The sequence below is a fragment of the Cibotium barometz genome, chromosome 2, assembly GCF_041138505.1.
Source record: "Cibotium barometz isolate CiBa-2024 chromosome 2, ASM4113850v1, whole genome shotgun sequence".
Lineage (NCBI taxonomy): Eukaryota > Viridiplantae > Streptophyta > Polypodiopsida > Cyatheales > Cibotiaceae > Cibotium > Cibotium barometz.
This window is the reverse complement of record NC_141047.1, coordinates 28,043,046-28,062,053: the sequence shown is the minus strand read 5'-3', so window position 1 is coordinate 28,062,053 and position 19,008 is coordinate 28,043,046.

Sequence of the window (19,008 nt, the reverse complement as noted above, 5' to 3'; positions counted from 1 at the left end):
CCAAAGTTAGGGGTTTATTCCTAGTATGTTTGAAGCTCACCAAGCACTGGGACAGAATTCAGTTCATATTCCTTTGCAGACTCTGAAATCAACAAATCCATCTCAGAGCATCTTATTTTATTCACATTACACACAAACCAGCACATGTAAACACGTTTATGCATCAAATATGAGTCTTGCAAGCATGTACATACTACCCTCATAAATACAATTACATTCCTGCTAGACCAGATTTCCAACAAGATGCAAGCTCTGACGATATTAAAAACCATACCAACATGTTCATTACTAACTGACCATTTACCCAAGATCCAGTCCCCCCAATATGTTTGCATACCCAAGCTCTTCTCTATCCATTTAGACATTTTGGACAGGTACCCCTGAGTGCTGGGCATTCCCAAAACACATGTTTACCATCTTCAAGTGATGACCTACACCTAGGACAGATGCCACTGGAAATATTTCTCCTTTGGAGTTTAGAGCCAATAGGTAGTGCCCACATGCAAACCTTCCACAAAAAGACTTAAAACTTCTGGCAATCCCAGAGCAGGTTCCATCTCTTTTTCCAACTGGAGGGGCTCTAATTTACATTCCAGATTTTATTGCAATACAACACATTGGCATCCCCATTTCTCATTAATGAATATACAAAAAGACTTAAAACTTCTGGCAATCCCAAAGCACATTCCATCTCTTTTTCCAACTGGAGGGGCTCTAATTTACATTCCAGATTTTATTGTTGCAATACAACACATTGGCATCCCCATTTATCATTAATGAATATATATCTCTAGTTTTGACACCATTTAGCCAAAGCCCGATCTTTGATCCAAACTGAGGTATCAGTAGTAGCTGTAGAGCATAACTCCCTTTGAAGCAAATCCAAAACCTGAGCCATCAGATCTCTTTCCTTCCTAACTAGCTGATATTCCAAAGATAACTGATCCACCTCTTTCCACCCTATCAAATCTCTATCCCAACTATCAACGAGATGCCTAATGCCTTTATTGTTTTGAGACTCTTTACAACATATATATCAAGTAGGGCTAAAGGAGGATTAAATTTATGAGTCCACCATATACCCAAACTGAGCATAGAATTGCATGTTACTCTGCCTCCTCCATCCCAAACCATGATACCCAAACTGTCCTTCCAACATTTGCATAGCATTTTGCAAAGAGCTGAGCTGGTGATCTTAAGAGGAGCACATAAAAAGAGTTTATCCTTCAAATTTAGATTCCCCCATTTACCTTTAACCATAACATCAGAGAGCTCCACCAGTTCCCTCATCATTGTTGGAATTAGGGTTCCAGGAAAGCACACAAAGCTTGGAGAAGAAGCAGCAAGAATGCACACAACACACAATGTATTAGATTGTGTCAATGTACAAAAGATAAGTTAGCCCTAGAATGATAGGCGTATATACAAGCCGGGGGAAAAAACCCTCCTAAAGAGGGAAAAAGTACCCCGGCGGTCCTAAGTATGTTCACACATATCACTGCCTATATATATGGCAACAAATCCCCCCTGGGAGTGATGGTGTGAACGAGAGCTGACACTCATGTATAGGGAAGTGCCATGCCCGAGTAGATCAGTCCACAAAGGGGAGCAAGCCCAAAGCTTTGCGGAAAGCTTCGATCTTCTCACGAGGAAGTGCCTTTGCGACGAGGTTGTCTTGTGTTGGCACATAGACCAAGCTGATCTCTCCTGCTGAGAGTCTCTCCCTGACATAGTGATAATGCACCTCAATGTGCTTTGTGCGAGCATGAAAAACGGGTTTCTCGCTGCCAATGCGCTCTGACTGTCAGTGTAGATAGAGGTGGCAGACTCCGGTCCAACACCCAAGTCAGTCATAAGCCGTCTGAGCCACACACACTCAACCGTAGCTGTGAAAGCTGCCATGTACTCAGCTTCACAACTAGAAGTGGCCACAGTAAGTTGCTTCTTGCTCAACCAAGATATGTATGAGCTACCGACGAGCATGAAACAAAAAACCACTTGTGGACACTCTTGTGTCATAGCAACCAGCCCAATCTGAGCCCGAAAAAGCATGTAAATCTGGCGGCAACGATCCCCCCTTGGGATAAAACAACCCAAGATGTATGGTGCCACTCAAGTAGCGAAAGATGCGTTTAACTGCCTTCCAATGTTGAGACCCTGGGCTATGCATAAACCTGCTCACCTGTGAGACTGCAAACTGAATGTCCGGCCTCGTAATGCATACATAAATGAGGCAACCAATAGCTGTCTGATAGAGTGTGACATCAAAGTGATCTCCATCATCATGAATACTCAACTTCAAACCTGTCTCCATTGGAGTAGCAATAGGCTTGCAGTCTTCAAGGCCAAATCTCCGCAACAATGTCTCAATATACTTTGTCTGACACAAAGCAATACCTCCATCACACTGCTTAAATTGTATCCCCAAATAATGATGCAAATGCCCCAAATCTGACATCTCAAAAGAGGCATTCAAATCAGCCTTAAAATCAGCAATATGACTCTCATTTGGTCCTGTGAGCAGCATGTCATCGACATAGAGAGCAATGATTAGATGTACATCATCCACACGTTTAGCATACAAAGTGCTTTCTGTTGGACTATTCTGAAAACCATGTGCAGTCAAATATGCATGTATCTTTTCATACCAAGCTCGTGGAGCTTGCTTTAAACCATATAAAGCCTTTTTCAACCTACACACTTTGTTTTCCTGCCCTCTTTGAACAAAACCACGAGGCTGCGATACATACACCTCCTCATGCAAATCTCCATTCAAGAACGCAATCTTTATGTCCAACTGATGTACATTCCAACCATTATGAGTTGCCAATGCACAAATGCTACGAATGGTAGTCATACGACAAGTGGGAGCAAAGGTCTCATCAAAATCAATGCCCTTTTCTTGAGCATAACCCTTTGCAACAAGTCTAGCTTTATAGCGATCAACACTGCCATCTGGCTTTCGTTTCAACTTAAAAACCCACTTACATCCAATGGCCTTTTTACCAATAGGCAAATCACACAAAGACCATGTACCATTCTTCATTATAGCATCATATTCACTTTGCATTGCAGCCAATCAATTTTCTGATTTTTGTGCCTCATCAAATGAAAGAGGTTCTTCCTCTTCACACATACTAGACACAGCCAAAGCATAACAATCTGATGCATAAGAGGCATGCTGAAAACCTGAACGAGTACGACTAGATATAGGTGTATCAATTTTACTATCATGCAAGGTTTGCACCAGCCATTTAGGCATACCTCTAGCCTGCTCATTTTCAGCCCTATCCTCATGAATTACATCATGTAAATCTGCATCAGAAATAGGCTGATCTATGATGTCGTTTGAAATCTGCATAGGCTGAATATTTGCCTTATTAGGACTTACATTTGAATTCCCACCTGTAAATAGAGGCAACAACGTATCAAATACATCCCGTGAGCTCACACCTGTCTCTTTGGTACATGATAACAAAGGCTGCACAGCATCTTCCACAAAAACAACATCTCGACTAATCAAGATACGCTTTGACTGCGGATGATACAATCTGTAACCCTTGCTCTCAGCACTGTAACCAACAAAAATGCATTTGACAGCCTTATCATCCAATTTTCTGCGTTGTTGCACAGGCACTAAAGCATAGGCCAAGCAACCAAAGACACGCAAGTGACAATAGAAGGCTTCCTGCCATGCCAAGCTTCGTATGGAGTAATAGACTGCAAGGCCTTAGTGGGACACCTGTTGAGTACATATGCAGCACACATGACAGCCTCAAGCCAAAACGCATGTGGCAAAGCTTGGCTCTTGACCATACATCGTGCCATCTCCATAAGTGACTTGTTTTTCCTCTCAGCAACACCATTTTGCTGAGGGGTATACGGCACTGTACATTGGTGTTTTATCCCACGACTAGCCAAAAATGCATCAAACTCTTTAGACATGTACTCCCCCCCTCGATCAGAACGGAGGGTGCCCACAGTACAATTGGATACATTTTCAACCATAAGCATAAACTGTTTGAAGCACAAAAACACTTCGGACTTTGCCTTTAGTGGATATACCCATGGATGCCTTGAGTAATCATCAATGAAAGTCACGAAGTACAAGTGTTTACCAAATGACGGAGGCCCACATACATCACTATGTACAAGTTGCAATTTGCGGCCTTCACAAACATGTTTCAATGGTGCCTCAAGAGGGGGCAATGAAGCAACCATATCAAATTTCTGCAAACGCAGCAAACTAGCAAAGTTCAGATGACCAAAACGAGCATGCCATAGTTTTGCATCTGAAACTGCCTTTTCATTAGAAATTGCATTTGCTGAATCTTCCACACACTTGTCATAAGAATTGAGCCTATACAGCCCACGAAACAAGGTGCCAGATACAATAATCGTATCACCAGAAGTCAAATCATGAACAGTACATCTGTCATCCACAAATTTGACTACAAGTCCAAGTCTAGCAAGCGCAGAGACAGACAATAGATTCTTCTTTATCCCTGGCACATACAAAGCATCTGAAAGTCTAGCAAGCGCAGAGACAGACAATAGATTCTTCTTTATCCCTGGCACATACAAAGTCCAAGTCTAGCAAGCGCAGAGACAGACAATAGATTCTTCTTTATCCCTGGCACATACAAAGCATCTGAAAGTGTGAAAGCGCTGCCATTTGCAGCAGTAAGCATAATATATGACTTAGGTAAAGCATCAAGAACAGTTTGCACAAGAGAATGATCAGGAATAATCTCACCTGCAGAAATCAACTGTTCCTTGAGATCTTTAATCTCAGCAAGAAAAACATTCATGTCATCATCTTCCTGCATAATCTTCGATTCTAGCTCTTTACGCAGGTAAGAGATTTTTGCCTTGTTACGACCTGTATATAAACCAGCTAGAATATCCCAAGCCTGTTTTGCTGTTTTAGCTGAACGAATATGTGGGGTGATGTTACGTTTGACAGAAAGTGCAATCAAGGCATGAGCCTGCGCATCTTTACCATCCCAACGAGCTTGTTCAGCAGTGGGTAAAACAGCAACAACAGTAGAGCTGCTAGAACCTGCAACATCCTCAACAGATCCTACATCCACCGAACCTGGACGTACATCCATACCCTGCACAATGTTCCACACTCCTTTTGCAACCAAAACATGCTGCATCATATATGCCCAAAGTGGGTCGTTGCTGTCTCCATCCAATTTGTCATCAGCAGACAACATGCGAAATACATCATTGCTGTTATCAGCCAACCATGGCCACTGACTGAAACTGATGCAAAAGCTACCTGTAATGAAGCAAAGATTGAACAGAGAACAACTCATGATATGTAGCATGGTCCACAATAGAATACGTATGCCTGTTCTGCAGAAAACTGCACTGTCGAAATTTTTTTAGAAAATGACGAACACCTGTGCAAAACTTGCAATGCAAAAACGGAGCCCAAAACGACCTCAGATGCGATTTCTGAGAACGCATGGCCCTATGGGCTTATTTGCAGAGTGTAGGGACCTGCAAGCGCTCGTGAAAGCTCACCTCAATCGGAGAACGTGAGTCGGAGGGTGCCAGCGGCGTAGCCCTGGGAGCCGATGCCTGCTCTGATACCAATTATTGGAATTAGGATTGCAGGAAAGCACACAAAGCTTGGAGAAGAAGCAGCAAGAATGCACACAACACACAATGTATTAGATTGTGTCAATGTACAAAAGATAAGTTAGCCCTAGAATGATAGGCGTATATACAAGCGGGGGGAAAAAACCTCCTAAAGAGGGAAAAAGTGCCCCGGTGGTCCTAAGTGTGTTCACACACATCACTGGCTATATATATGGCAACAATCATTAGTGCCCAAGTGATGTTCTGAGATAAACATCTAGGGAGCATCAAAGTATTTCTCGTAATACAGTGAGTGGGCATATGAATAATACCAATGCCCCCTTCCTTTTTAGAAACTGAAAGTTTGTCCCATGTAAGCCAAGCTGAGACTTTTTTTTTCCCATTACCATTTCTCCAAAGAAAATCTCTAATAGGGCCTATGATTTTCTTCAAGTGACACTTCCCAATATTCAACATAGGGCACAAAAACATAACATAGGCATTCAATACTATGTTGCAAATATCAACCCCGCTATGAAAGGAGACTCTGATGCCCTCCCACTTTTTCAATTTGTCCAAAAACCTATTTATAGCCCACATTACCAGTTGTTTATTAGTAACCCCAACACCAAAGAATATACCAAGCAGTCTGACAATTTGGCCTTTCTGCACCACCTCACAGCCCTACCTTTGCATGTCAAAATCATTATCCTAAGCTAGGCTTATAATTCTGGATTTCAAAATGTTGCATTTAGAACCATAGGCATTGGCAAACTCCTGCACTATCGCTAAGGCCAATCTCACATTATTGTTCTCAGCCCTTAGAAACAATAAAGAATCATCAGTAAAACATTGTATAACTAATTGTTCACTATACTTGAGCTTTAACCCAGTAATATTCCCTTCAATGTATGCTGATTCTAGAGAAATTATTAAAGGGTGGGAGGCAATAGCAAATAGCAAGGGTGCTAATGGATAACCTTGTTTGACTAATCTGTTAATCTTAAACCCCCCTACCACTCTTCCATTAAGCAACACTTTAGAGTATCCTCCCCAAGATAAAGTGTAAAGGCATGTTGCCATTTTGGTCCCAAAACCTAGTTTTTCCATCACTCTAGCTACAAATGACCAATGAATCTTGTCATATGCTTTCTCTAAATCCAATTGCAACACATGATGCATTTCTGCTGAGTTTTAATAGCCACATCCCTTCCCAACAAGGCTGCAAAAATGTTATCATAAATTAACCTTCCTGTAATAAAACCATGTTGTTTTCTTGAAACATCTTATAGCACAGGGGTGATTCTAAGAGCAATCACTTTGGCCAAAATTTTGTACATCATTGTTAACAAGGTAATAGGCCTGCAATGTCCAAACCTATTGCAAGCAGTTTGTTTTGGGATAAGCTTTACAAGCCCTTCTTTAAAAACCTTATCCCAAAGCCCTAAATTGAAGGCTTTCTTTCAAATATCACCCTTCACCTCTTTCAAGGAAGGCCAAAAGGCTATAAAGAATTTTGTAGATAGGCCATCCCAACTCGGGGCTTTCTCCCTCCCCAGCTTAAGCAAGGCACACCAACATTCATCCACCTCAATGTCTCTTTCTAACAATCTAGCCTTATCTGAGTCCACCATTTGTTTCAGTAGACCCAGCAGCCTATCTTCAGCTTGAAACCTCCTCAAAGAACAATCCTCCTTCATACTAAGGGTAGATCCCAGAAATTTCACCCCTTTCAAAGCCCCAGTGTGTTCATATCATTCAAAAGGGTACCATCTTCATCCAGAATGCTTCCCACAATCTCACTATCACTCTTCTTCTTTGGAAGTTTAAATAGCCTATTATCTGGTTTTCTTTTGTTATTAAATTGATTCCATTTGGCTCAATTCTCATGTTCTCTATAACATCTATCCTCCTCTTCCTTAATACTAGCATGACACTTAAAATACAAAGCTGTATTAGCAGCATCCAACCCTATGGCTTGTCTCTTCACCTGAGAATCATACAAGCATGCCTTTCACTGAATTCCCTACTAGTAAATATTCTTTGAATAGGCATGTGGATCAATTAAAAGTTACCTTAAAGACACCCAATAAATATCTGCATATTGTTTAGTAAGGAATGACATGCTCCAAGCTGGCTCGATAATACTAAAGTCCTCCGTTGAGACCTTGCCATTAGCATTTGCTTTGATTTCATCATACCGTCCCCGCAGGACTCTGCTTGATGTTCTTGCTTCCACCTCTTGCAAGTGTGGGTGATCATGTAGGTGACAAGGCATATTCCCAATAGATCTGCAAGCCATGGATTTGCCAGTTTTGAGCGGTTCAAGCAATGGGTTCCCTACTATGAGAATAAGTTTCTCACACTCTGTTGGTGGAAAATCCAAGATAGGGTCTTTTGTATAGGTGGTCGGGCTCCTCTTGAATGTGCTAAGTAGATGGATCTACCTCTAGCTCCAAGGTTCCTTGGGTTGAGAGTGTTAGTGTTGAAATCAAAAAAGAAAGAAGGAAATCTACTCTCAGTTAGGGGTGTGTTAGTTTTCCCTTTATTTTTATTATCATATATACTAGATAAATAGGAGGTGATGGGACTAAACACTAGGTAGGTGTTGTCCTTATCTTCTTCTTGTATCCCTATTCTTATCATCATCGGGGTGGTGGTGATTTCTTAGTGATGAAAAAATCATAAGGGAATGGAGATCTTATTCCTTAGGGAATGAAGGGTACTCTTGTGCATTTTCTCAAAATCATATACTAATGAGGTTTGTAGAGTAAGGAGGTGTGCACATATGATATCAAAAAGTTTAAGAATGCCATAAGGGTGGTAAGAGTGTGCTATCAATAGCCAAATATTTAATGCATTTCTTATAATGGGATAAAGGAGCTTGAAAGGGATATCATAGCCCCACAAACTCTTCAAGCCTTATTTCTTGCACATGAAAAAACCATTATACAAACAAAGCCATGTCATAGCTCGTTCACACTACCAAGTTAACTTGACCTTAAAATAAATTACATGGCATGGTAGTAAATGTATAAAGAGGCTTCACTTTGCCACACCAGTTTTGAAAAGATGTAGAGGAGAAGAGATCTTGAGCTCTTGCAAGCACACACACACTCACACAAACCCTAGAAGAGAACACACAAGGTGAGAGGCTGAAAATTCTTCTTCTTATTCACACAACAAGAGGTCTACAAAGAAGATAAAGTAACTAACACACATAATAGAGTATATAGAAGCGGTCCATAATGTGAACACGCTAAGTGCAGTGGGTAGGTGTGGACTAGTCGGTGTAGTCCAGCTATAGAATCTCTAGCAAAGATATGTTGATGCCAGCTACCAAACCCCCCAGTGATGTAAATGTTGAACGGTCATGCAGGCGCCTCAACTCCAGCTCATGAACTCCATGCATATCTCGAAATCTACGGAGCTTCTCAGCTCCCAAGGCCTTTGTGAAAAGATGTTAGTGACCTGATCCTGTGTGCTGAAGTAGGCCAAGTGGATGTCGCCTGCCAAGACTCTCTACCTGATGAAGTGGTAATGTACTTTAATGTGTTACGTCCGTGCATGGAAAATTGGATTCCTAGCGAACTGCATATTGCTAATATTGTCACAATATATGACAACCTTTCTCTCCACATGCAACCCCAAATCGTAGCTTGCGTAACCAAGCTACCTCACACGTTGCCACCGCAGCTCCTCTCTACTTTGCCTCTGTACTCGACAAGGCAATGGTGGGCTACTTCTTGTTGCTCCATGTCACAGCAGCACTCCCCAATGAAAACATAAATCCACTGGTAGATCTCCTATCTGAGATGCTACCTGTCCAATCTGCATCTATGTACCCATATAGCTCCAATGGTACACTTGCTGCATAAAACAATGCATAATCAATAGTGGCCCTCAAATATCGAAGTGTGCATTGCACACTGTCAAGATGTAGTTTGCGTGGAACCTGCATAAATTGGCTCTCTAAGAGCATGTAGCTCAAATTTGGCCTGTTGATCATGACATAGGTCAAACTCCCTACAATCTTCATGTACCAACACATAACCTACATCCGCACTAAGCTTGCCATTTTGATCTAATGGCACTGAGATTGAATTACAATCAGCCATCCCATACTTGAACAACATGTCCAACACATATTGTATCTGTGACAACCAAATACCTTCAGTTGTGCGAATGACCTCAATTCCCAAAAAATAGCATAGGTCTACTAAATCCTTCATTTCAAACTTCATTTTGAGAAGACTTTTCACATGTTCAATCTCATCCAAGTTATCATCCCCAACAATAAGATCATCTACATATATGGTGATGATCACAATACCCTTATCACTCTTGTGCACATACAAAGAGTGATCTGCATCTGCCATATGATAACCCATAGTGACAAGATACTCAACAATCTTGTCATGCCATGCTCGTGGACCTTGCTTCAGACCATGTAGAGCCTTACGAAGCTTACATACATACTCTGGGTGACTTGTATCCTTAAAACCAGGTGGCTAATCCATATACACTTCTTCTTGCAAGTCACCATGCAAGAACACATTTTTTACATCCATCTGATGTAAAAACCAGCCTTTAGCTGTAGCCACCACAATCTCAGCTCTCACAGTTTGCCATCTTTGTAACCAGGGCAAATGTCTCCTCATAATCAATCCCATGTGTGTGCATATCCTTTTGCTACTACCAATCCAGCCTTGTACTTGCTTATGCTACCATCATTGTTATGTTTCACCTTATACACCCACTTACAACCAATAGCTTTCTTGCCTTCAGGAAATGGCACCAAATCCCAAGTCTCAGGCTCATCTCCAAGCCACTAGACTCTCCATCAACAAGAGAATGCCCTGTAGAAATATCAAACATACCAAGGGGCTCAACCACTTTCTCTTTGCCTTTATGTGATGTACCAACTACATTTTCATGATGGGTATTATGACGCAGCCTGCCAATCCATGGTCTATCAATAGAATCACTAGATGAGGACTCTCCTCGTCCACTCAATGACTGTGATTGCTGACTTGCATTTTGTGCAACCACATTTCCACTTACATCAGCCAAAACAACATCTTTTTTTAGTAGCATACCAGCTACTCATCTCATCAAGTACAACATACCTGCTTATGCTCAATTCACATGTAGCAGGATTATAGCATCTATATCCATTTTGTTCAAGGGAATACCCAATAAACACACATTTTTGTGAATTTGGATCCAGCTTAGTACGTAACTCATCTAGCACATGCACATATGAAATACATCCAAAAACTTTCAAGTGAGACAAATCAGGTTTCTTGCCCAGTAAACTTCTCCGCTGGCCTTACATCATGTATGGCTATAGTAGGAGTCCTATTCATGATATAAACTGCTGTAGACACAGCCTCAGCCCAATCGCTATGCGGCATATTCTTCTCTACCATCAATGCTTGTGCTATCTTTGCAATGTGCTTGTTTTTTCGCTCCAGCAACTCCATTTTGTTGCGGAGTGTATCTACATGTAAATCGTCTCTGAATGCCATTCTTTTGCAAGAATTCAGAGAACTCATTGGAGAAGTATTCTCCCCCTCTATCGACCTTAGGCACTTCACATGCTTTCCTATCTTTTTTTTAGCCATCACTCTGAACTTCTGAAAATGAGTGAACACTTCACTCTTCTCCTTCATGAAATACACCCACTTTCCTCGTGTGGTCATAAATGAATGTTACGTAGTACCTGCAGCCACCCATAGACATAGTCTTTGCAGGACCCCATACATATGAATGCGCAACATTTAGTACATTCCTACTCACATTTCTGTGATGTGGAAGTACTGCTTTCCGAATTGACATGCTTCACATACTTTTTGCATACCTTCAACTTTAAACTTAGGCAGCCCTGTCACAATTTCTTTAGTCTGCATAGACTTCATTCTTTGCATAGTTACATGCCCAATTCTCTTATGCCAAATGTATGTATCTGCAATAACTCCTGAACCATTTGCAAACATTGCAGCACTCACTTTAGGCATATTTACATTCAATGTAAACATTTTGCCCACTCTATTGCCTTTTGCATTATCTTTAAAGTCTTCTACATAATAGCCATCATGGTTAAACCGGACCTGCAAACCCTACTCAATCATCTGGCAAACATAAATCAAATTCTTTGTAATGTTCGGAACATGAACTACATCTGCAAGGTACTTCACCTTACGCTCCTGCATATACAATGGCACATATCCAACATGGGTAATCAGATGAGCAGTGTCATCCCCTGTTTCAATAAAACCTGGTTTTTTAAGACTCTTCATTTCCTTGAACGACTCACCATGACTTGTCATGTGGTTTGAAGCACCTGAATCAACATACTATACATCATTCTTACATACTGCTATATCATTTCCAAACACAGCATTAACCACATGTTGCATAGCAAACAACCTCTCATTATCCTCATTATTTCTGCTAGAGGATGTATACTTATTTTGGTACACTTTTCCATTTCGCATGTCACTCTGTTTCTTATAGCAATTTGCCTACACATGTCCAAGCTTACCACAATAAAAACAGCCTCGTGTATCATTATGCTACCTTTTCCAACTACCACGACCTCTTTGACTCCCCCACCTCTAAGCTGGTCACTTCCACCTGTGTGTTGTTGTTGCAAATTCTAGGACTGTTACTACTCTGCTGACCATAATTCTGATTACCTGTTTGGCCACCACCTTGGCCACGTCCACGACCTCTAGCTCGTCCTCTACTTGCACTTGTGTAGAAAACATGCTGCTCTGAACTGTTTTTGTTTTATGAAGACTGTTGATCTTCACCCAAATTCTTCTCTTCACAATGATCAACATTGACACCAAATCTGTGAAGTTAGGAATGTTCTCCCGAGTCTAAATAGACGTCTTCAATGCCTTGTATTATGGCCCGAGACCACATAGACACGCTTCCACCTTACAATCATCATCAACAAAAATACTAATTGATGCAAGGGATTCCACAATGCCCTTGATCTTCAAGGTATAATCATTCACATACATATTTTTCTTCTCCACAGTATGAAGCTCATTCTTCAACTAAATCTTTCGTGCCTTGGTGTTAGTTTCATATAGCTTCACCAAGGTATCCCATGCCTCCTTAGGTGACTTCGCATCCTGTATATGCCCAATCATAGTGTCCTGTATGCTTATAGAAAGCCAATACATGACTTTCCTTGCTCCTTGATTCCAATCCTTGAATTCTTTTACATCTGCAATGGTTGGATTAATCTCCGATATCTCTGGTGCCTCCTCATGTTCACCTTCAATGTAGTCCTAGTAACCTTTTCCCATAAGGAAATTTATCAATCTAAATCTCCAAGCATGGAAGTTGTTCTTGTCAAGCTTCTCTACAACAATTTGGTTTATTCCATCATTTGACATCTTGTTTGCAACACAAATTTACCAAAAATAGCACTCTTGTTTGACCTACACAAACTATTTGTATTCTCTGCACAAGAGTACTATACTGCACCTAAACTGTCTCAACTGGTGACCTCAATTTGCATACATACACCCAATGGCAACTTTGAGACCTCTTTACAGTACACACGGTGTCTGCACAACCAATCACCCTTCCTCCAGTTCCAAAAACAGAGTTCTGTAGAGAATCGAAAATTTACCCACAATGCCCATGAATGCTTTCGACCCAAAAAATGTAGTCCAATAGATAGTATAGTTGCCCTGTAGTTTTACTCCCGCCCGCAAAGAAAGCTCCTCAATCGGAGTTTGTTTTCTGGTGCCTCCCAAAGAGCTCCCGAGACAAAGGTGTAGTAGCCAACACAAAGGGGGAAGAGTAGATGAAGCTCTTATTCTCGTACCGCTTCTTGTGCTTCTCTTGCTTGCTGCTCAGCCCTTAACATGAACCAGGTTCTAATATGATGAAAAGATGCAGGGAAGAAGAGAGCTTGAGCTTTTACAAGCACACACACACTCACATAAACCCTAGAAGAGAACACACAAGGTGAGAAACTGAATATTCTTCTTCTTCTTCACACAACAGAGGTCTACAAAGAAGATAAAGTGACTAACACACATAATAGAGTATATAGAAGCGGTCCATAATGTGAACACGCTAAGTAGAGTGGGTAGCTGTGGACTAGTCGGTTTAGTCGAGCTGTAGAATCTCTGGAGAAGATATGTCGGTGCCAGCTACCAAACCTGCCAGTGATATAAATGTCAAACGATCATGTAGGCACCTCATGAGTGTTAACTCATGAGGCGCCTACATGAGTGTTAGCTTACATGAGTATTAGCTCATGTAATCTCAACAAGTTTGTGAACTAGGGTGGTGCTGGACATAGTCAAGTTTTGAAAGCAAAATATAAGGCTGCCAAATTGGGCATAATCATATTTAGGTTTCTAACAATGCATTGTTTATTGCCTCCATGCCAACTTAACTTGGTTGTGACGAGCATACCTTAGCAGAGAAATATTTTAATTATAGCGTATGAAGTCCAAGCGAGTCTTAAGCTACAACAATTGTCTAGAAGCTCTTCTAATGACACTATCACGATGATCCCAATTGGCAAACTATGTGCTGCTTAAATTGCATTTTCCATTTGTATGATAAAGATTACAAGGCAAGGTAAGCATGATAAGGTAACGAGGCATGTCTTTTTCAAGTGTTTTCTCACAAAAAAGTAAATGTGTGCTAAAACTAGTTGGATTGGTTCCCACACACACAAAGAGAAATGTGCTTGCATTCTTTTCACTTTTTTTTCCCTGAGCTTTCAACCTTCCACCCTTTTTAGGCCCCTTCTCCCATTCATTATCCTCTTGTCTAAGGGCCTTTTTGCATTTTCTATATAGAACACACACACACACACACACACATATGTTACATACATACATACATACATACATATATATATAGATATATATATATATATATATATATATATACAAACATACATATATACGTACGTATCTGGCTAGTTGTACAATAAGGGTCCTCACATTTGATCACCTTGAAAGATTTATTGTAGTTAAAAAAAACATTTTTTTCACTAAAATTGGCTAATCTCACCCACTTGGTAAAGGAATTTAACATTGAGCTCTTCTAATGAAACATCACACCATTAGTTGTGCACTTAAACATATGGTCCGATCAAAAATCAAAAATTACAATCGTCAAAATTCATATCACAAATATAGTGTATATGGCATGTTCCAAACTTAACAAGTAGATAGTATGATTATAAAATATTAATAACTTCCTTGTTTTCACTCCAATTCCATCTCCACTTTGCATGCAAGGAAGGTATGTAATGGAGATCTTAACTTGATTTATTAAGTAACTTTTGCATATAATTTCTATTTTGATATGTTTTAAAAGTATACAAAAAGAGTACTTTTTTTTGTACAGCAATTCTTTATAACAAAAGTTATGTAGTTTTACTTGATTGAATGATCCAAGGATAGATAATTATGAGGACAATGTGACTATAGTCAATTTTGATTTTTTACGCGGTTAGATTTTTTGAGATCTCTATTGGAAATTTACTTCAAAGTCTTAGAGTAGTTGAACATAATTAGTGAATTAATTATAAAAATTCATTTTTACATGATTATGCAATAATTTTATTTGAGAAAGTAGTGCTAATCTTGATGTGATGTCACTTTAAGTGTGAGCCTAAATTAGCAAAGTACGGGATGGATTTCAAACTAAATCACAAACATGGGAATCCTCTAAAGTATTAATGAGACTTAGTGGTTTTTAGAATCCATTGGTGTTAGCTCTCACATTTCTACAATTCTTAAATTCTAACACGAACTAGTCATTTGAGTTTGCAAAATTGTAAATGAACCTTTACTTCTAATATGCACGAGAATAATAAGGTTTTGGGCTTTTCACATCCCCTTTTGTCCATGGTTTTATTGGAAGATATGTCAATAAGTGGAGGTTGTTAAGGATGGACTAGCCCATCTCACACATGTTTATAGCACACAAACAAATGCTCACATGATTAAGCATAATTATGTAAAAAGGTTATATATTTAGATAATCTGCATGCACCTTTGTCAAATACTCCAAGCTATGGATAATATTATACAAACACTATATGGACAAGGACACTTTAATGAAACTTCCAAAAAGTTGACCTATTGGGACTAAAGAGATTCAAATGCTCAACCCATGAGGTTTCACATCCAAAACTACCATGCAATTGCAAAGACTATAATGCAAATATAAGATTAGCAAAATTGTTTGTTGCCCCTTCATGAAAGAGAACCATATAATTGCAATAAATAAAAGGAAAAAGAGGCACAAATACAAGCATTGTTTATTAGTGGACACATATGAATCCTCAATCACATCACTTCAAGCTCTATTACAAATACAAATTGCACATGGGAAGTAGATTTCCATTGTTGTAGCTTGTGACTAACTTGGAATTTGGAATTTGGATGCTAATTGAGATGTCCTATTTATACAGCTTTGTGTAATGAAAATTTGGTCTTTAATTCAAAAGTTTAAGTGTGAACATGAAAATTTAGCCTTTAATTCAAAATTTTAAGTGAATGAACTAAGTTTGCATCCAAAATTGGACCTTTTATATGATTTGCTTTTGATAGCATATGAGATTGGGATGCATTATTAGGTGGAAGTTTTCAAAGAGGGTGCAATTTCCTAAGCAAATCAAATTGCTCCTCCTCGAGATCAATAATCCAAAAATTCCATGGTAAATTTACATGATGAATTCACATGCTTTTCAATAATTTTGTTCCCTTCATGTTGAGTTTGACATATGTTACACAACATGATTAAAAGGTTTGCACTTGTGTCCACCTTTACTTTTTATGCACTTGCTTCTTGAATTGGGACACTTCCATCATTTTCATGACCATATTCTGAATAGTTTATTTATTGCCCTATATAGAAATTGTGATAGAACATGCACATGGAGGAATGGTTTACAAATTAATTTGTTAATTCTTTTTTAAATGTATGGACCCATCAAATGATTCTTTTGTTAATGCTTTTTTAAACGTATGGACCCATCAATGATTCTTTTGTTAATACTTTTTCAAATGTATGGACCCATCAATGATTCTTTTGTGGTGGTGCATCAACAAATCCAAACTAAAGAGGTGGACCCAACTTGAATTGAATGATTAAATTTTTTGCAATGATGGCATGATGCTACAAGAATTGTTTATGGTGCATGATAGGTGTCATCCTTCAATGATTAGTAGCACTCACAAAATGAAGTGATGTGCTAGAAGGGAGAAATTTCTTTCCAGGATTAGTGAAGTACCATTGCTAGTAGGCCCCAATTAATTATCATTATATATTAAACCCCTTAATTAATCATTCAACAAATTAAACAGTGGTGATTAGTGTTTTTAGTAGTTTAACATGGAGATTTCCCATTAGTTGCGCTACCATAGTGTCACTTCCTAGTGTCTAAAGATTCTATTAAGTAAAGTGCAAAAAGTAAAAAACTAAATCACTGTTGAGGGTTGATGAAGTTTCAAGATTGTTCACATGTATTTAAAGGCCCTTTGTATTGGGTCCCCACTCCTATCTTGTGCTTTATTTTGAGAGGAATGCTCACTTCAAATAACTTTTACCTTAAAATTGTGCTCGCCTTACAATATTCTTAGCTTTACAAGTCTCCTTCTACCATATCTAATACTTTTCCGATGGGTGAATGTAGATGAGGATTGATAAGTTCATCTTCACGCATGTTTCCAAGGCACAAACAATTATAGAGTGCAACTGGGCAAAAAGTTTTTCTATTGTTCACTAGCTTTAGTCACTATGCACTCATATTTGTTAAGGGCCCCAAGTTACAGACAACTTCACACATACAAAGAAAGGCCATAAAAGCACTTTTTAAAACTCCAAACACTCAACCAAGTGTGTCCATAATCTACTACATCCAACTCATGGCCCCAAGTCACGGACAACTTCACATATACAAAGAAAGGCCACAAAAAAAGGTTCACACTTTTTAAAACTCAAAAAACTAAACCAAGTGGGTCTACAATCTACTACATCCAACTCATATCCAACTCATAGCCCATGAGATTTAGGTGCATAATTACCATTATCCAATGTTAATACATTTTTTGGCCCCATCTTTGCAAAAGGGTACCATATAATTGTAACAAACTAAGGAAAAAAGAAATGGGCAAAGAAAAGGGTAGTGTTCTTGTTGTGAAATTTAAAAAGTGGACTATTAAAAATGTCAAGAGGGAATAGTCTCAAGAATTTTAGCTAAGGAAAAGAGAAATGGGTAAAGAAAAGAGGAGGGAATACTCTCCAGAATTTCAGCCAAGGAAAAGAGAAATGGGTAAAGAAAAGGGTAGTGTTTTTGTTGTGAAATTTAAAAAAGTGAACTAGCAGAATTTTGGTAAAGATTCCCATACTTGTAACATATGGAGGTCCCTTATGTGGTTAATAGGGAGGCTTGGGGATTGGTGGTGGTCACAAAAAAAATGACTTTTAGAAGGAGTGTGTGTGTGTGTGTGTCTCTCTCTCTCTCTCTCTCTATATATATATATGTATGTATGTATGTATGTAGAGAGAATGTAATATATATTTATATATATTATATATATGTGTGTGTGTGTGTGTGTGTGTGTGTGTGTGTGTGTGTGTGTGTATATATGTATGTATGCATGTATATGTATATATACATACATATATACATATGTATGTATGTATATATATGTATGTATATGTGTATATGTGTATATGTGTGTGTGTGTGTATATATATGTATGTATGTATGTATGTATGTATATATATGTATGTGTGTATGTATGTGTGTGTGTGTGTATGTATGTATGTATATGTGTGTGTGTGTGTGTGTGTGTGTGTGTGTGTCACACACACACATAGATATATGTGTGTGAGTAAGTATATAACTCACTTTGACTCACCTCAAGAAAGCAAGCCCCATGTTCGACGACACCCTTTGAGACTCTTTTTCGTAACGCTTTCTTAAACAATGATGATGAAGCTCTACTATTCTCCTCCCAAAATTTCTCTTTTCTCTAGAAGTGCCTTGGTGCTAAAATCAAACGATTACATCTAGAAGTGCCTTGGTGCTAAAATCAAATGATTACATCTAGAAGCATGGCCACTAAAAGCCCACAATACCCTAGCATCATCCGCATCTAGACTTTGCCCCCTCAAGGAACCACTCTAAGAGTGCGTGGTGCTATGTGAAGAATGCAAGAGATAGCTCTCATCTCGCCTACCATGTGGGGTCTACATATGGCTGTTATTACAATAGCATGAGATGAGCAACCAATCCATCCAAATTATTTGTCTTCTTGATGGGTGCATATGAGTGACAAACACTATTGAGAACCTCAGCACACCCACACTCCTCTCTCTCGATGCTTACCAATCCCAGAAATAGCCCTA